General features: G+C 40.6%; 1 protein-coding gene and 2 long non-coding RNA genes across 3 annotated transcripts in view; 1 reads left to right on the forward strand and 2 right to left on the reverse strand.

The window, feature by feature from the left end:
• The window catches only part of LOC145424230 (uncharacterized), a 236558-nt gene that overhangs the window by 69147 nt on the left and 144823 nt on the right, over positions 1-22588 (reverse strand). The gene's annotated exons all lie outside the window — the stretch shown is intronic.
• On the reverse strand, positions 16161-18302 carry LOC113006552 (uncharacterized). The gene is made up of 2 exons (XR_013905795.1): positions 18172-18302; positions 16161-17695 (listed from the first exon to the last, which is right to left on the reverse strand). It is a non-coding gene; the product is annotated as an uncharacterized LOC113006552 (long non-coding RNA).
• On the forward strand, positions 18917-21019 carry LOC145425100 (uncharacterized). The gene is made up of 2 exons (XR_013905770.1): positions 18917-19033; positions 19631-21019. It is a non-coding gene; the product is annotated as an uncharacterized LOC145425100 (long non-coding RNA).

The following is a 22588-nucleotide window of genomic DNA, read 5'->3' on the forward strand; positions in this document are numbered from 1 at the left end:
CCACAGCATTAAACTAAACAAGCATCTGATCATCTTTAACAACATCTAATAAATAATGACAACTATTTAATCCTGTATTTCCTACAATAAAGCCTGTTCAGATATTTGTTGCTGATGGAAATGTAAAAGGCTCCCAGGAACCAAAGGACAAAAACAGAGGCAACAGTCACAGCTGCAAAGGATCCCCTAACACATAAACTGGTTCTAAGATATTTTCTAGCTCTGCAGAGGAGCTTGATTGCACGGACAGTAAAAAGTGGATTCAATAACAGCAGCGAGCGCTGAGTGATATAACGGTGCTGCGAGCAGCAGTGCAAAGGCTCACACAGAGACAGCAGCTACACTGTGTGTGGATGTGATCCACAGTCACAGCTGTGGGTTTCAGTCAGTGTGTCTCTAACTTCATGGTCACATTTCAAAGCTTATTGGAGCCAGAAGATGTCCAAGTAAAAGATTTATTGCTGTACTCGTCTACCAGGATAACAGGAGGTTCATAAAGCTGTGTAATACTTCAGCTTTCCATCATGCAGTAGTAGTTGTGTCCCTTTGTGTTTATTAGTGTGTTCACACGTCTACTTTAACTTCACTCTGTAATGAAAGGATTCAAATCCCTGATAAATACATACATGCTGACTCTGAGTCTCAGTGAAGGAGGAAAGGATGGATGAAGGCAGCCTAGTGTGGGTCATGTGTGTCCAGCAGTCATCCAGGGCCTGGATCCATCTGTAACAGGAAGACAAAGTCCAGCCTGTAATCATCCTATCAGGCACAGCGTTTCCATCCAGCATCCTGACTACGCTAACAACCCGTCAAACGTCTCCTCTGGTCCACAGAAGTCACACTTCCTGTGTCATGTTTACCTTTTTAAGTGTGCTATTCAAGCCTGTGTGACCAACTCTGACTCTCCAGATTCCATCCTGGTCTCTGCTGCAGCTTCTTCTACACGACTGCTTTCTGTATAATAATATCTGCCTTTCCCGTCTCTGTCCCAGTGTGCCTGCCACTCGTCCTTCATCTTTACCTTCATTATACTCTTCACCTCACTTTCACTGTATTTTATAGTCAAACCTGCACGACTTCTTCTTGCTGCACCTTTTTAAACTTATCGTCCTGTTCATTGCATCAACACCGATATTCACAGGGAGCCATAAGAAATCCACTTCTATCCCTCTGTGTTTGATTCTATACAGTAAATGAAGTATATCAAAAACAATATGTTGCCTAGAGTCTGAAGACATATCACCTGTGCTCACTAGCACGCTGCTAGAGTCCCAGCAAACCACATACCTCCATATTAGTGCGTCCTCCACCCAGTTCAAGCCAGTAACATCACTACCAGCTCCCAGTATAAACTGCCACATCATCTGTAATTCTTTTACTCATCACCAAACTTATTTGTGGGAGAACAAATGCAGCAGCCGTTCTTTTATCTGACAGTGTTGACGCATCAGTAAATATCCTCACATGACCTGAGGACTTTCCCACTATATGAACCTGCTTTTAGTCGCCCCTCCTCCCTCGCCACAAGCTTCCTTTACAACATAACTTATAAAAAACAACTTTATTGACAATCAGCAATAACAATTACAGACAGTCTAGAAGAAGAATCACATGATCAAGGAGCAGAAGTTTATGGTTTTAATAGCTTTTACATTTTGGGAAAGTTTTAAAAACATTGTTTGGTTTTCTTTCTAAAGCGTTGAAAGGACGGCTTTGCATCAGAAAAGTAAGATCAGCAAATGAATCCATTAAAGTTCTTTTGCCTTGTTTGCAAAAGAAGAAGCCAAACAACATTTGTGTTACAAAGAGAGACTTCAGAACAGATCAAAGATCACAAACATCAGGCACTGATGGAAACAGCCAAACACAGAAACAGAGGCACCAGCAGGTGAAGGAGGCCTGTTGTAGAAATGACTCTGAGTGCTCAGGTAGAAACACATGAAGAACCAGTGCGTCTAATATTTGGAAACCAGTCTGTGTTTGAGCGTCCTGGATGAAACACAGATCATGTTGCAGAGCGAGGACGTCGTCTTTCCTCCCGAGTGTGTAACTACAGGACGTGTGCAGAAGGTTTAATCGTCCTCCTGACAGTTACTGATGAACGAGTCCTTCAGGGAGGCTCCAGGATCACTGTGGCTTTTACCAGCTGCTGCTAAACTGAGAGGTGTTGCTGCTTCATGTGTGAAGATGTTTGCATGGCTTTAACAGTGCAGACGTTCCTCATGTGCACCCATTTCATATGTTTTATTGTGATGTTTAGTAACATCTGCTTTCCTCCTTCAGGCAGACGATAAAGTGAGCTCAGCCTTAAACATGTGGAGAGAACGTTTGACCGACAGTCCTGGGACGACTGCAGAACAATGGTTTGTTTTTAATGATAAAATTTCATAATGGAAATAAATGCTGAGCCTGTTTCATGATGTTGGCCCTGCAGCATCAGGCAGGATTAATACTGTAACAAACGTGTGTCACAGTTATAATGACTTTAAATGAAGACTTGGGTTGGATGGAGATGTCAGCTGGATTTGTGCTGACTGTCACTTTAAATGTTTTCAGTTCTGTTCAGCTTCTAAATCTACTTTTGTATAATGTTTGCTGAGTTTTGCACTTCATGACGCTTTTAAGAAGAGCCAATAAATCCTGACTTTACACAAAAATAAAGGTTTAATGTGTTTAGTGTGACAGTGGAGGAGAGCGCACATAATAAGAGTCATTAACAGAATGGTGACAATTATAATCTGTCTCATTTTAGGAGCAGCTCACAGGCACAACAGACTACAGAGCAATCAAAGCACCAGTTAAACGTCCATGTGACCGGCTTACAGCCAATGAACAATCAGTCCCCACTGTCCCCACCAACATCACTGTACTGGAAAGACTGTGCTGCCATGGTCAGAGATTGTCAGGGTCCTGGGACTGGGCGACCCAGGATCCCTGAGCAGTTATGTATTATATTATTATTATTATTATTATTATATGTATTTTGGTATTGCTGCTGCTCTCCTCCATGATTGTAGATGTGAGTGTGTGTGTTTATGTCTGTGGGGATGCTTGGAGGATGGAGCTCAGCCACCTGCAGGCCTGAGGGGTGTGGCCCTGTGGAAGGACTGGCCACACCCGAAGCCACACACCTGCCGCTGATCAGGGCTCGTCGGGGGAGCTACTTAGGAGAGTCTTGGAGCTCCCACCGACGCGGGATCTTTGCTTGAGACTCCACGTTAGTCGTCCCATTGAATTGAGTTAATGTGTGTAAGTGTATGCCCGCGGTTATTTGTGTCCTGACGGCTGCGTCTATTGTTTCCCGCAGGAGGAGCGTGGAAGGCACGGAGAGCAGCGAGCACCGGGGGGTGCTGACACGGGAGCGGAGAGCACAGAGACACGAACTATTCACGCAGAGACACGACACGGGAGTCTGGGAGAACACGGGGATTTATTGTTGTTTTTGTTCCACTCTGTAAATAAACACACTGCTTGAACTTTGAGCTCCGCGCCTGGGTCCTCCTTCCCCACATCCCCACGGTCTGCCAGCCAGACCGTGACAGAAATGAACTGGTACTAAAATGTAAGGCAGCTGATGTGTGTGGCCTTAGCAGTACAAATGCATCACGGCTGCAACGCTGCAGTGTGTTTAAACATTTGAACATTTCTGTGGCTTCAAAACAGCGTGGATACTCTACCATGCTTTGAGGCTGGATTTCAGCCAGTGTTGTTGGAGCTCTTATCCAAATTAATCAAATTATGAATGTAGAAAAGTTCCACCAGATTTTGATCGACCATGTAATACCACGTAGTGTCTGATTGGCTTCAACTTCATTTTTCAGTACGACAATGATCGCAAACATACTGCCAATGTAGTCAAAGTATGCCTGGATGAAACAACGCATCAGACATGGATTGATCTCTCCAGGGTTCGAACCTCAAGATAATCGAAGCAGTGTGGGATCATCTTGACAGAAAACAAAACAAAAGGCAGCCAGCATCCAAAGAAGAGTCTCGGATGTCTTTCAAGAAGCCTGCAGAACTAAGAAATTACAAGAAAGCTTACCTATTAGAGTTTAAGCTGTGTTGAAGAATGAAAGGCAGCTTTAACTGGACAAAAGGGGAAAAAAAATCCCACATTGACAGCTAACTCAAGAGACAAAAAGCATTAGAACTCAAGTCATTACCTTACTTAAGGATAAATAAGTTAATTAATTACATTAATGCATAAGCAGAAAATAACCTACAGTAACTGCTTTGCGATATGGAAGTGCAAAAGACAACTGAAAGGGAGGATAGTTTCTATATATGTGGTTTCTATTAAGGGACAGAGGAACGATAAGAAACGATAAGAAATCAAGGACAAGGAGTGTGGTGTAGATAAGTGAGGAAATCCGATCATTACTACAAATTTAGTTGAAATTTAAATATTTTAACTATGGTGCCTCCTGTGAGGGCTGTCTGTTTTCCACATTCTGCAACGGTAAAATACGACTTTGAGGCGGATATTTGTTTTACCAAATGGACAATTGCTGTTGACAAAACTCGCCTCATGGTTGACTCTTTTCCACAGAGGGGGGGTGCTTTAATAAACTTATTCGAAAATGAGCTTTTTTCCACTAAGACTTATTTTATTGGGAGATGTACGAAATTATTTACCGGGTTACAAGCAATGATAATATCGGCTGTTGACTCCTCAGCGTCATCATTTTCTATCTATTGAGAAAACCTATTGTAAAAGTATTGAAGAAAAAAACTCTTCCGCCGTCTCACTCCTCCTTGGCCCGCGGTGTGTGTGTGTGTGTGTGTGTGTGTGTGTGTGTGTGTGTGTGTGTGTGTGTGTGAAACAACTTTTTTTTTCCCAACAACAGATGGCGCGCTTCCGGAGGTTTCCCCCCTCCCTTCTCCGGATGCAATTCGTCACGCTCATTACACACTTCCGGGGGGGAGGGGGGAGGTCAAAAGGTCATGATTAGGGCCATCAATCACTTCGGATTAAATTTTGTCATAAGCTGTATGGGAGTATCTCTCTCTCCTCTGTACTCAGTCGTGTTTGTGTGTCTGTCAAAGTGATTGTTGTCTTTAAAAAGCCTTTTGTGTTGAGTTTTGTGAGCAGTGCCGAGCTTCTCTGTAGTCTAAGCTGAGTCGATATATTTGATTCCATGTTTGGTGTGATTTTCAAAGTCAGCAGCAGCAAACACTGAACAAGCAAAGTTTGGGCCCATCAGAGACAGCAGTGGATCTGCTGACCTGTAGGTGTTGGAGGTGTTTGTGTGCAGCTGTGGGTCAGTCAGCTTTATTTCACTTATCCATGACAGAGCGCTGTTAGCTGTGAGTTAGCATCCACTGAGCTGTTTCATCTACTCTGTCACTGCCAGCAAGCAGAGCCCAGGGTTGGCTTCATAAGCTGGACGTGGCCTTGCTCAAGGGCACTTTAGCAGCACGTTCCCAGCAGTAACAGAGGGATTCAAACTGGTGACCCTGGAATCACCCAGAAAAGTCACCTTATGCCAGAAGTTTTAGTGAGACGGGAACAACATTACAGCTCTGATGTCATTGACCTGTGCAGTGAGGACATATTGAACTGTGAGGACACAGCTTATAGGTTCAACACTGACCCTGGGTCAGCATGTGCAGGTGACATGGTGTTGGTGTCACCACTACAGACAGCTCAGGTTCAACTGGTTCTTCTTTGATTTGCTTCTATAGCACAAAGGTTGACACCAGTCTGGTCCAGTTAGCATCTGAATCCATAAACGTGTGAGCTCGTCCCACCAGAGGACGTCAGCATCATGGGGATAATGTCTACAGCAGGAAAACACAGGGACAGTTGGGTTTGCTGCACATCTGGAACACACAGTTAGCTCAGATATGTTCATGTCGCTAACACCAATACAGCGACTGAGTGCTCTATAGCAGCTAATGCTAACAACTGTAACACTGCTGTTTGTCATGGTTTTCAGACCAAATGATAACAAAACGTTGGGAAAAGTGAAATATTGGAACATGAAATCATAAATTATTACATTTAAACAACAATAATACAGCTAAATTTCCCCTGTTGGCTCATAAGCTGCTCACCTGGATGCTACATCAGTGCAGTCCTCTCTGAACATTAGATAATCAACACACACACACTTATTGTTGAGAGGCTGACTTCACTAAACTCACAGAAACTCTTAAGAAGCTCCTCAAATGATGACTTTGGAGTTTTGTGTTACTGTCAGTGTATAAAAGCTAGAAAAGGAAGAAAAGCAGGAGAAATGATCAAAGTGCTGCTGTGTGCAGGAAGAACTACAACATGTTAGTGAGAAACACAAACAGGGTGTGAAACACACTCCAGAGGAAACGCTGTGTGCAGGCTGTCTGTGACTTCCTGTATCTCTGCCACAGACTGGGACAGACACCAGTGAAACCAGTCACTGTGGTCATGTGCTTGTAGCCAGCAGCCTGTGATGTGAGGCTGCTTGAGTCAGTCGTCTGCTTCCACCATGTAAACCTTGGTGTCTCCTACATGCACAGATGTTTCCTACAGACTGTGCTGCTCCAGCTGTCACACAGATGTTGAATCAGCAACATCTGCTGTCACGTGCTCCCTGGTCCCACAGATAACAGGCTGCATACAAGAGGCTCACCTCTGCTACCTGCTGCTCCACTCCCCATCGCTGTTTTGGTCAGCAGGTAAAGGTGAAGCCTGGGACATGGAAGCCTTTACAGCAGAGCTTCATGGGCCTGACAGCAGCAGGCTGAGGAGAGAAAGGTGACAGAGTTCGCTGTTACAAACAGTTTCTCAGCTTTGATCTAAAAGAGCTTCTTTCCTGTTAAAGCAGCTGAGAGTGAGCACATGTTCTCCCCCTGAGGTTCTCATGACAGAGGAAGAACTCACAGCTGAGGAGGACCAGGATCTCCATCCACTCACAGTCCCTGCAAACAAAACCACCATTTGAACTTTAACATTTGCTACGTGTGCACACAGTAAGTGATGGAGGATGAACTGGTCCTGTCTCTGTTGGTGGGCTCGTATACTGGCAGGAAGGAAGCTTCTCTGGGATTTCTCAGGCTTTTCCCCGCAGCACGCTGTGTGATAAATACTCACAAATACTCACAAACGTGTCATTTCATGCGTCGGTCAAACACTCGACGCCCAGCTGGAAACACTTCAGGGAAGTTCATCTGCCCGAGATTCAGAAAAGTCACAGAAAATGTCAAATTGTTGTGATATAGATGTTTATCAAATCAAATCACTTTTGTTGTCACATCACATGTGCAGGTACACTGGTACAGCACATGTGGGTGAAATTCTTGTGTGCGAGCTGCACAAGCAACAGAGGTGTGCAGGACGATAGGATATGATCATGGTCACAGCGCAGCCCCAGTGATGTTAAACACAGAGGCTTCAAACCTGTCGTTGCTTCATCAGTGTGGACGTTTAAAGATGGATGTAACCATTTAATTATGGTTACATAATTAATTATGTAATTAATTATGCAATGGGAGACAATGGGAGACAATGGGAAACAATGGGAGGTCGGACCTCCACGCGCTCTCTGGACAAAGACGCCGTAAAAAATGTAATAAAGAACACCAAAAAAAAGTTTCTGTAGAGTTAACGGCTCTGCGTTTCCAACAGAGGGAGGGAAATCTGGGAGGATGTTTATTTTAAAAACCCTTATACATCAGGTTCTTGTTCTCTGCAGCTTTCAGCAGAATTTCCTCACCAATGTGGTAGTAGTGCAATCTCAAGATGATGGGCCGAGGAAGATGACTTTGTTTGGGACGCTGGCGATTCACTCTATGTGCTCGATCGATGAGTGGCTTCTCCTCGAGAGATAGCGCCTCCGCCAACAGGTGTGAACCAGCTCAGTCATCTTGGGTCCCTCTGTGCCTTCTGGTGTTCCTGCAGTTCTTAAATTATTCCTCCTGGAGTGCCTCAAGAGCTCCACATCTCTCATCTAACTTCTTTACCTCCGCAGACAAACGCTCCACAGTGGCCTGGAGAGTGGCGATGGTGTCAGAGTGGTTCGAGGCACAGTCCTGCAGTTCAGTCAAAGTGTTATCATGCCTGGCCACGTCGCTTTTTATGTCCGAAATTGAGGGCTGGATGCTCTGGTTCAAGGATGATATCTCGCCTCCTATGGTGGTAGAAATCTCTAATATGCAAGTGTCCAGTGCTAGTTAGTTAGTTCTAGTTCTAGTGGTTAGTGGGGCTTTATTTGATGATTCTAGTGTGTGTTACATTGTTGTCATATTGTTGAGTCGCAGAGCTGTACAGTGTTACAGTTTCTGTAGAGTCTGGTATAAGGAACTCAGATCCCTCTGTGAATAATGTTCACTGAAACTGACCTGTAGTTAATGAACTAGTCAGGATTTACACTAGAGAATGTTTCTGCCATTACATGGCCTGTATTTGTAGAGCGCTTTACTCGTCCCTAAGGACCCAAAGTGCTTTTTTGCCCAAGGACACAACGACCGAGACTGTCCAAGCCGGGGCTCGAACCGGCAACCTTCCGATTACAAGACGAGCTGCCAACTCTTGAGCCACGATCGCCCCACATATTGTTGTCTTTTGTTGCAGACACCAAGTGTTGAGATCCTGTCTCAACCTCCTACATTCTTCCAGCAGGTTACACATTATTTTTTGTATTTGGAATCAAATATATGTGTCAGTTGGGCCTAGTGCAGGGGTCAGCAACCTTTAACACCCAAAGAGCCTTTTGGACCCGGTTTCCACGCAAAGGGTCAGGGTTCGGGAAAACACTGGGAGCCGCAAATACTTTGTGACATCTAAAATGAAGATAACACTGTGTATATTGTTTTTACCTTTATGCTTTGTGTGAACAACTACAGTGTGTTGCTTATGAAATCCATGAAGTGCTACAGAGAAAATTACATTTGATTTATGTAATGAACACATTTTGAGCTCTTAAAGAAATATAACAAAGGAAAGCTGAACTACAATGATCCATGTAGCAAACACAAACTGTTATATCGCCTTTGGGCTTTTGGAGCCTTGACCTGACTTTTAAAAAAAGCGCGTTCATGCAAACATCGTCGGGTCTGCCGTGATATGTTTACAACGGGACTTCTGCTCCTGAACCTCTGCGCACAGCGTCTGCAGGTAAGGTAACTTTATTTATACCCAAAGGCAAGGTAAATTTGCTTTACAGACAAATGACAGCATTTGACATCCCTTTAAAAACACACATACCTAGTAAATATATAAAACTCACTGTGACACATACTTTAATATTTCGAATCAAAAACAGTTCTTATTTAATTCAGTGACAGCAACGGGGACAAAGCTGTTTTTATAACGCTTTGTCCTGCATCTCGGAAATAGAAACCTCCGTCCTGAGGGAAGAAGCTGAAATTCACCCCTTAGAGGATGGGAACCATTTTTAAGGATTGATAAAGCCATCCTCTGTACCTGCTCAGAGTACAGGGAGGCTAAACAAGACTGTGGCTCACCTATCAGACGACTGGACCATCTCACTATCTGATTCAGAGAGTTTTTCTCTGTGACAGAGGTCTGACCGAACCATGCCACCAAACAAAAGGATAAAACAGACTCAATAAAAGAACGAGAAAACAAAGTTAACATTTTTTGGTCAATGTGGAAATGAACAAGTTTCCTAAGGCAATAAAGGTGCTGGTGACACTTTTTACAAACTGATTTGCAATTTTGATCAAAGTTCAGTTTTTCATTGATTATGGTCCCAAGATATTTATATGATTGTACTTGCTCTATTTTCTGACCTTTAATTAAAGTGACTCCGTGCCCATTTTGTTGTTTCCTAAAATCAACAACCATGTCTTTTGTTTTAGATATGTTCAGCTGGAGATAAGACTCCTCCCACCACTGAACAAAGTCATCAATGACTGGGCCGTGGTTAGTTTCACCCTCTTTCAGTAAGCTGACAATAACAGAGTCATCTGCATATTTAATAATGACCCTGTTTTCATGTCTGCCCTGACACATGTTTGTATAGAGAGTGAATAATAAGGGCGATAGGACGCAGCCTTGAGGAGAACCTGTGGAGGAGAACACTGGGTCAGACAGAACCCCATTTATTCTCACTCTTTGTGACCTGTCAGTTAGAAAATCTAAAATCCAGCCCAGCAGGTTTTTCCTGATTTCAAACTGTTCTAAAAGTCTTTTAATTAAAATATGGGGCTGTGTTGTATTAAAAGCCGAAGAAAAATCAATGAAAAGAAGTCTTGCAAAAGTCCCTTTACTCTCTACATGTTTAAGAATCAGATTTAGTAAAGTCAAAAGTGCGTCCTCCACTCCTCTGTTGGGCCTGTATGCAAACTGCATTGGATCCAGCTGACCTTCAGTCTCTTCATAATCACATTTCTGAGGATTTTTTCAAAGACTTTCATGACAACTGAAGTGAGGCAACAGGCCTGAAGTCGTTTAGATTTAGGGACAGGAACCACGACTGCTTCTTTGCAAAGAGAGGGCACATGTTGTGTTTGCAAGGATTTGTTAAAAATAACCTGAAATATAGGCCTGAGTTCATCAGCACAAGATTTAATTAGGCGGCCACTAATATTATCAGGACCCTGGCTCTTGTTCACACTGACTGTATGAAAGGCCTTTTTAACATCGCTGAGTTCAATGATAAAGTGCTGAGTATCTCTCAGTTTCTGTTTCAGTTCCCAAATATCCTCGCTGAAATCAGAAGAACTAAAACGAGCAGAAAACATGTTTAAAGCATTTGAAAATCTCTGTCTGAATTAAAACATCTAAAATGACCTGACTGCTGCTCTGGGGATTTTGAAACCCTGCTATGGTTTTCATACAAGTCCAGGCAGACCCAAAAGTTTTTGCAGCAAATTTGCTTTCAAGAAGGTTTTTGTCTGTTTTGCTTTCAAGATCTCGATTTTCATTTCCTTGGTAGCTGTCTGAAAATCGGTAACAGCCCCTCTTTAAAGGCCTGTCTCTTTTTCCTTAAACAGGATTTGACACTTTTAGTGACCCACGGCTTATTGTTAGCGTAAATTTTAACGCGCTTACGGGGTATAATCATGTCTTTACAAAATACTGCACAGGAGCTAGTAACATCCACCAAAGCGTCGAGATCATCTCCACAAGACTGAAGACGGGGCTGTACGAAGTCACTTTATCTCTACAGGACTGTAAGCTGTCGTCTGTGAGGCGTGAGCGTGTTTGTTTGAACACAGTTCACGGTGGAGAACAGCTGCTGACATAATGTGGATCCAAGATCCATAACTGGCCTACCTGGGGCTGAAAGTCTCCATAAATGCAGGCGTTTCGGCGGCTACACCGGCTTCCACGAGTGTGACGCTTACTTTGAGAAAATAATAGAATATAAATGTATTTTTATATTTCAATATCACAATAATCTTCCAATGTAGAACTACAAGTTAAAAAAGAAGTAACATAAATCAAATCCACTTCAGCTAAATACTTCTCATTTATTTCCATCTTACATGCTGTGACTGCAGCCATTCCCACATCTCTGTGAATGGGACTCATGGACATGGATCAGTGGTTGTTGATCAATGGTCCTGAGAATCTGCATAATTAAGATGAAGGAACGGAGCTCCCAGCCCATCGTTCCTGCAGCTGCTTTCAGTCTTTATGCAAATGTCCTGTTTGTAAGACTGAAACCTGCAGCTGAGACTGAAGACGTCACCTGATGATGACGACACGTTTCTCCCACAAAACGCTGCGTCCAGATGAACAGAAGCAACAGACTCACTTTCCTGGATGATTGAGATGCATCAAGACTTCATTGTGTGTTACTTCTCATTCAGCACAGACACATTATTCCTGTTAGGTCATGTCAGCTGTCACTCAGTACAAGCACAACTGTGAACAACACAAACTTCTCTTCAATGTGTCACAGAAACACTAAGTGTGAGAGCCTGTATGACACACAGGACAGACTGTAAGCTCTGCTGGCTGCACAGCACTTTGTAGCAGTTTTCCAACATGTCCTCCACCCGTGATGTCAGTGGTGGGACCCCAGTCACAGCACTCAGCACCACCTCCTTTAAATGGATTTTATAGCAGTTCCTCCCGTTACTCGGTGCAACGCTTCTTAAATGTGTTTTTGCAGGATAAAACACAGCAGGTGGTGTAGAGAGGACGTCAGCTGACGGAGCAGAGGGAGGCAGACTGTGGATAAATGACAGAGTGAGAGGAGAGCAACCATGACAGAAGCACAGGTGTGGCAGATAGAAGTGGCTTTATAGACACTTATTGTCAGTCCTCGTGCATGCTGTGGAAATAAGTGTCTGTGTCATGAGGTGACATGTGAGCTTATCTTTGGTCAATAAAGCTGAACGACCAGTTTTCACTTTGCTTGTTACGCTTGTTTAGTGACGTCTGGGTTTCTGTGGAGCCCGAATTTTGATGAGTTCTGGTGAAATCATCTGAGATCATCTGAGCATCGGTGAAGAGTCAGCAGAGAAAGTGTGGGACAGAAGTTTGCTTTGGACACATGGACTGAAATCAAAAAGTAACAAACAGGATTTCCAATGGACAGTATGGAGAAGTGAAAGTACACAAAGGCTGTGCTGGAACACGTGTGTTACACTTTTTGACAGCTGAGAACAAAACACAATATTTTGCATCATCTCTGCAGTGTCTCTTCTTTCCTCTGCTGTTGTGCTTTTAGCTCCAAACTGTTTCAAATGGTTTGTCAGCAAGCTGACCTCTGACCTCTGCAGTACTAACTCCTGACCCGTACAAAGAGCGGGCGTTTCTGACCTTTGACCTGCAGCTGTATGTCTCTCAGTCTCAGTTCTTCTCTCCGTCACTGATGGAGCAGGTGTAGTTGCTGCTGACAGTCAGTCGTTTGTTTTCTCAGAGTGAGGCTGAAGTCTGAACTGTTCAGAGCATCAGGTCTCATCAACGTGCGCTGCTGTAACGCCGCTTTGTCCTCTGAGATCACCAGGTATGAAACCTGAGTGCTGACAGAGCAGCATGTTCCCCCTCATTCACCTCCACCACCACAGCCAAGGCATGCTGGGAAACTGAGGACACACAGACGGAGAACTGAAGTGTCTGCTGTGTGTTCATCTCAGAGTCCTCACAGGTGACACATTAGCTCCAGAACACCAAGCCAGGTGTTTGAAGCCTGACAGGGATTCTTCCCATCCAGAGGGAGGATTTAGCTGCACAACAATGAACATTAGTGTGTAGTTTAGAAACACAGACTGTGCCTGCACTGCATCTAGTGAAGAAAAGTGTTACTGCGAGAGAACGAGGCTCCTTTAAAGCAGCTGATATTAAGGTTGAAAAATCAACAATAAGCTGATGTAATCAACGTTTCACAAAATGGTCAGCAGCTAAAATCTGGAGCCGTTCTTTGGTGGTAATTAACAGTTTGTTCTTGTTAGCTAATTATGTCATTAAAGGTAGCAGCAGAAGCCTTGTGTTGAAAGCCCATTCACTCACACATTCACACAGTATGTGTGTGTCTGTGTTACACTGTGGACATCCCTTCTGTTGGAGCGCCATCTTGTGGCAGGTTTAAGAAATGTTCTTCTTGTAAATCCAAACTGATGCACCTCCATAGCAGACTGTGGAGGCTTTCAGTGACATGAAGACTTGATTTATACTGTCATATTCTCCTGTTACACAAAGCACAGCACGCTGAACATGGATGAACTGAAACTCCCAGCATCTGACTGAGGAAAAGCACAAATCATTCTCACACTGACTCCTGCTTGATTTTAGATTTGCTTTCAAATCCTCACACTTTCATATGAAGCACTAAATGGGCTCCAGACTGTTTATCTCAGCTTCCTGTCAAACACACTGCTGCTCACACCGAGGCTCAGTTTACTCCTCCAGCCTGGCTTAACCTGCTGTCTGTTAAAAACAGTCCCACACTCCTCTGTTTAATCCTTCTGATCAGACTCTTTGATTTTGTATTGTTTTTACCTGAAGTTGTGTTTTTGACATGGTTCTGTCTGTGAAATAAAGCTCACACACACACTGCTACAGTCCTTCATACACTTAGAAACGAAGCTGCTCCTTTCCTCAGTGCTGACACATAAAGAAGAGTTGCTTTTATATCCAACACGTCTCTGTTCCAGAAAACAGCTTCAGCAGCCTCTGAGTCTGAACTTGGAGTTGGTTATAAGCCACAGGCCTGTGTGCACAGCAATGAGGAAATATAATGCAGTAAGTGAAACATGGATGTGTGGAACAGATTATCCCAAAGGTTGATTCTGTTCATCTGGACGTTCTCAGTGAAACATTTCGTCTCTCGGTCAGGTGACTCCTTTAGTCTCAGCTGACTGCAGCTTTCCAAACCTTTGTCACTGGATCACTCACTTCATCTCCAACGTGTCCCTGACACAGACAGCTGGAGCCGTTACAGCAAAATCATTGATCATCGTTTTTAGAACATTAGCTGGTGTTGGTGGGCAGGCTAGCAGTGCTAATTGTTAGCACTAGTTCTGCTGCTCTCCCTTTGTCTCTGTTATTGTTGGTCTTTAGTGAACAATAGAAAGTGTCTTCATGAGACTGTTGCCTAATGTTCAAATGTAGATAACACCACCTGCACCAACCTGTTACACAGCACAACCCTCTGGTGTAGCTTTGCCCATACGGTAAAAAAAAATATTTTAAAATACATTTTAAAATATATTTATATATTTAAAATGTATTTTAGCACATATATTTTTTGGCCATTTTTTGTATATTTTGAAATATATTAATAAAATATATTTCAAAATACAATTTAAATGTATTTAAAATCATTCAAAAAAATATAAATTTAACCCTTCATATATTTCTAAGAAAACACATTCACATGTAACATCTGAAAGAAATCTTTATTTGATGTTTAAAACATACATATAGCATATCAATCAAGCAAGGAATATTCATTTTATAAGTTTATTCTCATTACATACTTAAACATTCTAAAAGAAACACACACACATATACATATATGTGTGTATATATATATATACACACAGTCTCAGTTCCCCCAGCTTTCACTGCAATCCTCAAAGCCCTTCTGGACACGCTGGGAAACCCCTTCCTTACCCCCACTGTAACAAACAAAAGTCCCAGTTCTATTACTTTTATCAGAGTTAAAATAAAAATGTGATTTATGTTAGCTGGCTTCATTTAGCAAACAGATATTTCTGTTTATACAGATACAGATATTAATACAGATATATTTTACGCATAATTTACCTCTTTTTTTTTCCTAGATGGGAAGTCTATCCAGTTCACATTACAGTAATGCTAACACCCCTTTTGGTCGTCTCTCCTTACCTTCCAGCATTCATAAATCTGTTGACCTTCTTTGTCTGAGACCAACCACTACAATGCATCATCACCTATTTGTATTGGTAACTTACTTTACAACCTATTTTAATGGTTGCAAAGTAAGTTACTTGTGCTGTATGCAATTTTAGATACACAGAAAGTCTTCACTTACTATATATGGCTGTCATAGTGTCCTTATCAAGGGCAGTTCTTCACTCTGCGCCGATGTCCGTTTTGCTCTGTCCTCCTATAAAAAGCATGAACATTTGAGTGTTTGACTAGTTTTAGATTTCAGAAAATTTGATATTTGTACAACTAAACATTTGAACTACAATTATTATTACTACTATTATTATTACTATTGAGCGATACTTTTATGGGTAATTTTCGGTAAAGAAACTGGTGACAGAGTTGTAGGCTTTTTAAAGTACTATTAGCTAACCATTTGAACTGACTTTCAAAGCTGATTACCTTTTAAATTGCTGTGGATCAAAACCTCCAGTGGGAAGGCGGCCATTAGAAGAACACGCACCATTGAACCTGAAAATAACAAAAACAAACAAAAAACAGAACAATATATAAGAGTCCGGTAGGGTAATAAATCTCTTCTGAAGCAATATAGTTATTTTGGGTGAAAAACAAAACATTCCTCTAAAATATATATACTGACATCAGCAATCAACATCATGATTGTAATTATTTCCTTTTTAGTACATCTACTGCTGTTTGCATGTGTCAAGCACTACGACTGTATCTATGCATATAAATTCACCATATATATCCAGCAAAAATGTTTTGTTATAGGAAAACAAACAAAGGCATTCAATCAGAGGTGAGAAATTAATTGGGAATATGAATTATAGGTGAACTATTCTTTACCTACTAGCAATCAAGCTTCTTTAACCAAGAAGCTTGAAATATTTGAATGTAAAATAAAATAAATAAATAAATAATAATAAAAATAACATGATGTAATTAAAATGCACAACTTACATTAAGGAAATCTGCATTTGTATCCACAGGCTAAAAGTAAAACAGTAAATGTGTTAGTGATAGTACAGGTATTTGTAAAAAAAAAAAAAGAGGCAGTAACTGTGACGCTTCTAGTGGGATGCTAAATGCAGAGATTTATATTTACAGTATAATACTGCATGTACGGGTAACTGTGTTGTGAACTGTAACTGAATATTAGAGAATCTCAGAGAAATTAAATGTATTTATTTTTTGAATTTATCAATCATAAAACCGTCTGTTTTGAAGGCCTGTTACGATAGCGACTTTTTGTTGGTCGGTATATTGCCCCATAAACAATTGCGACAAGTTATGTCATTGTCATTTTAAGACCATTTTATGTCTTTGAATGTATAATCATAATATAACACCATAATAATGCAAGATCTACACACTTTCAATTGACAAACCAACATCTAATTCTTAAAGTATTTAGATCATTGAAATTAGGAATCAAAATATTAGATACCTTAAAAACTTGAATAAATAGTAAGTTTTCTAACAAATAGAAAACAATGTTATTTAATGTTATTGTTTTGTTATCATTATATTTTATTTTTGTAAATATAATGGCAGATAAATTACATCATCAACAATTATTGAGGTCATGTACATGTATTGTGTGTTAAGTCGATATATCGATTATTGTGATAGGCCTACTGTTTTGGTATCATAACGAGCTTGTCAAACATGCATGACCACTAAACAATGTCTAAGCAGTAGTACTGGTCTGAATGACAACAAACATAACTAGTGTTTTGGAAAAACTGTTAGAAAACAGTTATTTCAATAATTATGATTAGCATGTGACACAGACACCGCATAAAAAACCACAACAACAAATACTTACTTTAGGAGGATGGGGGAGGGCAGCATGAGGTTGAGACTTTGACATCTGTAAGAAACAAATTCATGTATTACAAACAAGTCACTTAAAAATACATTAATGTGGCAGACTGTTCCCTGTTCAGATGCAGTGTATAAGTACAATCAGGGCTGTCACAACAATGGGGTGGGGCCAAGTGGCTGCAACCCTAGGTACAATGTGCAGGTATATATAATTACATATAATATATGTGAATAAAGCAAGAATCTGTTTAGGTTAGTCACTGTGCTGACTGATGTTTGCTAGGTTTATATGATTGCAAACTGCACAAAAACAACAACAGCAACAACATTAATGACAATGACAAACAAAATTACTTACATTTATGTAAATCTCACATTAGGAAGATCTGCATTCGATTTCATGGGCTGAAATAAATAGGCAGAAACATTACTGCTAAAAAAAATAAAAAACAAAAACTCTAAAAAGCCTAAAAATGACTTAAAAAGCAAGGAAATGTGGAACATTGTAATTAGCGAACATTAATAAAGCATAACTGTTCTTTCTTTCTAACCTTGGTAAGTACTCTGTAGCCAGAAGGAGAGGTAGGATTTCTGTGAAAGCCAAATTAAATGTGAATAGGCTTTGATAGTTATTGAGAAGGCAGAATAATAAGAAAAGGCAAAAGTACGTCACAATATAATTAATTAAGTTACATATTTTGATTACCAAATTATGGAAGCGTGGAGCTGCCACCCAGGCAAAAGAAAAATAGAGCTGTATCACGTTATGACGTGAAATGTTTATTGTTCTAACATTATGCTTTTCATGTTTGTATAATATAATATCACATTATTATAATATACATAATTGTCACGTTCGCACAATATTGTACGGACGTGATAATTATGTACATTTTTCGTACAATGTTGTTCAAACATGTTGTTCAAACATGATAGTATATTGTTAGAACGATAAACTTTTCACGTTATAACGTGATATACTTATATTTCTCTTTTGCCTGGGTGGCAGCTCTACGCTTCCGTTCCAAATACACGAGAATAAAGTAATATTATATGGGAAAAGGCACCTGCTAGCTTGATGATGGAGGCTTCTTAGACTGGCCACCCGCCTTGGCTTCTTGTCGCCACTCCACGAAATAAAGGTCCGTTTCCTCCATGCCGGCTAATTATTCATCCTCATTAAAATCTCGTATATGTTCAGTTGGCAGAATTGAGAATTTTACATCTTCCAACCACTTAATTAACGCGAACATAATCGGCTTGTTTCTTCCCGTCTCCTGTATCCGGCCGTTCCTCTCGCTGTCAGATTTCGCGCCTCAGAGACGTCGTTATTTTTCAAAAAAAAAAAAAAAAAGAAAGAAAGAAAGAAAGAAACAGCAACAACTACTAAAGAGAGTTTTTGCACGTTCATTGCACATTTGTGGGAATGTTTAAATATTTAATTTTTATTAATTACTTTTCATTATATCTCTATTTTTTAAACCACCGTGGCAATGCGCATGCGCATACACTCCTGCACGCAAAGGGCTTTGGAGTTGACGTAATGTCGCAATGCATTGTGGGAGCGCAGCACCATCTTGGCAGGTCACGAATCAAAACAAGTTTGCTACGAACCATTCTGAAACGTAGCTCAAAAGAAAATGACGGTATAGAGACAGATTCTGTCCAGATGCAAAGAGACGGTACTTGATTGTTGAAATGTGGACCTGTATGAAATATAGCCGTGGAGTAGAAACCCTGAAGACCAAACCGCTATTGACTTAGCATGATCTACTCTCATACCTTGTCTGTGGAGTCAGAGCATACACGGCGCAGCAATTTCGCAATTATAAATCTCTGGAGGCGCACATCCAATTCACCAAGGACTGGGTACAAGATTTGGCTATTTTTAAGCCTCCACGTTGTGAGTACGCCGTCATTCAAGCAAAGGTAAGTCAGCTTGAGTACTGCGAGTAAAATGCGTTTGATTTCCCCCAGCATTCAAATTAGTGCTAGCAAAAATTCATTCGTGAGGGGGAAATTACAGTGAGAACATGTAGAGGCTCTGTTAGAGGGATAACATAGTGAGTTCAGTGCATTGATGTGACATTGTCCTGAAGGATTTAGTTATTCTTTATGGTTAAAGAAATTGCCCTAATTAATTCATATTTATTATAAATAATCCTAATTACACATCTTGCACACAAGAATTTCACTCACATGTGCTGTACCAATGTACCTGCACATGTGATGTGACAATAAAAAGTGATTTGATTTGTGATTTGATTTGATTTGCTTCCTTGTTTGTGTCCTGTGTCACTAAAAATACATTCATTACATACTTTAGGTTCATTTTTTGCTGATAGGTTTCTAAAAAGAAACATGCAGATTTAGAATATAACATGCAGCGTTCTATAGATGGATACATAAAAACACTTTATTTGTTACATTTATGATAAATGGATTTGAAAGTAAATAAAACACATTTGTGTCGGCCTTGGCTCATAGTTCTTGTCTTTAAATGAACTTTGTCTGTGTGTGTTTCAGGTCCTGCACTCTTAAAGACTGAATTGCAGCATTGCAGCCACAGGTCATTGTGAGCATCACAGGGAAGGTTGAAGCCGCCCACTGCAGCTGTATGGCTAGAGTCGTGGAGACTTGCAGCCATGTCACTGCTCTTCTGTTTAAAGTAGAAGCAACAGTGAGGATCTGTGGCACAAGGACTGTTACAGATGAACCTGCATACTGGGTTTTGCTGGGTAATATGACCAAGATACAGCCAGAGGTTGGCCATAAGATAGACTTCTCCTCTTCAGCTGCCCAAAAAAAGGTTCTTGATCAAAACATAAACAGACCATTCGTTGTGACAGGTAAAAGAAGCCATCCTCAAAAAAGAAAAGTTCCACCTGCTACTGTGGAGGAGTTGGATCAACTGATGGGACAATATTTTTCCAAGCATAGTTCTGTTCTGAATAACCCATAGTGTTTTAATTTAGGGGGCCATGTAAATACTTTGCATTTACTGAATATGTACTTACTAAATACCACTGTTCAAAAGTTGAATAAAGAAACAAAGAAATGTTTGCCTATTTTTAATTAAAAGCACTTTGTCGAACATCACATCAGTTACAATGTAGAAAAAATGTTATGTATAGTTTACAAATGACAAAATGTTCACATAAAATCATGACAGCATTTGTATAATATCACCCACTGCTAGCATTCTGTAATTTACTGTCTCTTTTGAAAACTTATCACTACATAAACAGCACAAGACTTAAGAGTATTTAACAAAACCTTTTTTCCCTGGTTTTACTACCACACTGGGGCACATGTTCACCAAAAGGCAGCAAACCTTTGCCATCTTATCCAGGAAGGTCACCTTTTTACCCTCACATGGAAGAAGTAATCTGATTGGCATGGTGGTATGTAGCATGTAGTTTGAAGCAGGGATTTCGTAGTGCCCCATGTGTAGTGTTGGAACCCAGTCAGGATTTGTTTCATTCATTTCATAGGCTGGTTTGTTGCAATAATGCCAAATAATTAGCAACTCTATAAATAGAAGGTAGTTCTGCATGTTTGTTCTAAGTTTGTGCTATTGAAAATAAAATTAACAGGCTATAAATAATAATATGAACTTATTTAGAACTTACCTGAATGAAAATACTGGAGCACACCAACAGATATCTGTGGCTGGTAGAGAACTGAATATCAGCTCGTCTCGCAGCTGCTATCCAGGCTAGACGCCTTCTTTTGGTAACATCCAACACATAAGCTCCCTCATGATGTTTCCAGGTGAGGAAACAATGAAAAGAGAGCCTGTTTTCAAGCTTATTCCTTTGTCGGTAGTGCAATCTAACATTACAACCGACCACACAGCAAGCATTTGTTTGGCCTGCTAATATGGCGCCTTGACCAAAAATCCTGGCTACGCCCCATCCCGTAAGATCACGCTCCAGAGCCCTATTAACGTACGGATCTAGAAAGAAGACGCTGCATTTTTAACTCTGAGGGAGATGGAGAATGAGCCTATTTCCAAAACAGTGGAGTGTGTTCCTTTAAGTACTAAATTGTATATATTGTCAAAAACTAAAGTGTACATAGCAGTTGTTGTATCTTGTTTACTGTATCACTGACAGATAATTTCAAAGTCAATGAACGCTACATTATAGTGAGATATTGTGTAATGTGAAATACTGTAAGCAAATGAATAAACAACCTAATTTGTGATAGACCTTTGACTCTGTTTTGTTTGAATCCAACTGTTTTTTGCAGATGTGCATAAAACATGTTACTTTTAGTATTGTTATCATTATCATCATTATTGCACTAAATATATTTTAAATAAAGGTTACTTTGATATACATTCTACTGTAAGGTTGGAAATGTATTTTCTTCACCCTAAAATATGTTTTGAAATGTATTTTGGTTTGAAAGAAATATATTTTCAATTTCAAAAATATATTTTTTTGGAGCATCACAAATACAAAATATATTTACCATATATTTGAAATATATTTTGGCCAGGAAAAATGTATTTTTTTACCGTATGGGTTTGCTGCTGCTGACTTTGAAAATCACACCAAACATGGAATCAAATATATCGACTCAGCTTAGACTACAGAGAAGCTCGGCACTGCTCACAAAACTCAACACAAAAGGCTTTTTAAAGACAACAATCACTTTGACAGACACACAAACACGACTGAGTACAGAGCAGCTGCTGGTTTGAAGCCACAGAAATGTTCAAATGTTTAAACACACTGCAGCGTTGCAGCCGTGATGCATTTGTGCTGCTAAGGCCACACACATCAGCTGCCTTACATTTTAGTACCAGTTCATCTCTGACCATGGCAGCACAGTCTTTCCAGTACAGTGATGTTGGTGGGGACAATGGGGACTGATTGTTCATTGGCTGTAAGCCGGTCACATGGACGTTTAACTGGTGCTTTGATTGCTCTGTAGTCTGTTGTGCCTGTGAGCTGCTCCTAAAATGAGACAGATTATAATTGTCACCATTCTGTTAATGACTCTTATTATGTGCGCTCTCCTCCACTGTCACACTAAACACATTAAACCTTTATTTTTGTGTAAAGTCAGGATTTATTGGCTCTTCTTAAAAGCGTCATGAAGTGCAAAACTCAGCAAACATTATACAAAAGTAGATTTAGAAGCTGAACTGAAAACATTTAAAGTGACAGTCAGCACAAATCCAGCTGACATCTCCATCCAACCCAAGTCTTCATTTAAAGTCATTATAACTGTGACACACGTTTGTTACAGTATTAATCCTGCCTGATGCTGCAGGGCCAACATCATGAAACAGGCTCAGCATTTATTTCCATTATGAAACTTTATCATTAAAAACAAACCATTGTTCTGCAGTCGTCCCAGGACTGTCGGTCAAACGTTCTCTCCACATGTTTAAGGCTGAGCTCACTTTATCGTCTGCCTGAAGGAGGGAAGCAGATGTTACTAAACATCACAATAAAACATATGAAATGG

This window comes from Astatotilapia calliptera, chromosome 3 (genome assembly GCF_964374335.1).
Source record: "Astatotilapia calliptera chromosome 3, fAstCal68.1, whole genome shotgun sequence".
In the NCBI taxonomy this organism is placed as follows: domain Eukaryota; kingdom Metazoa; phylum Chordata; class Actinopteri; order Cichliformes; family Cichlidae; genus Astatotilapia; species Astatotilapia calliptera.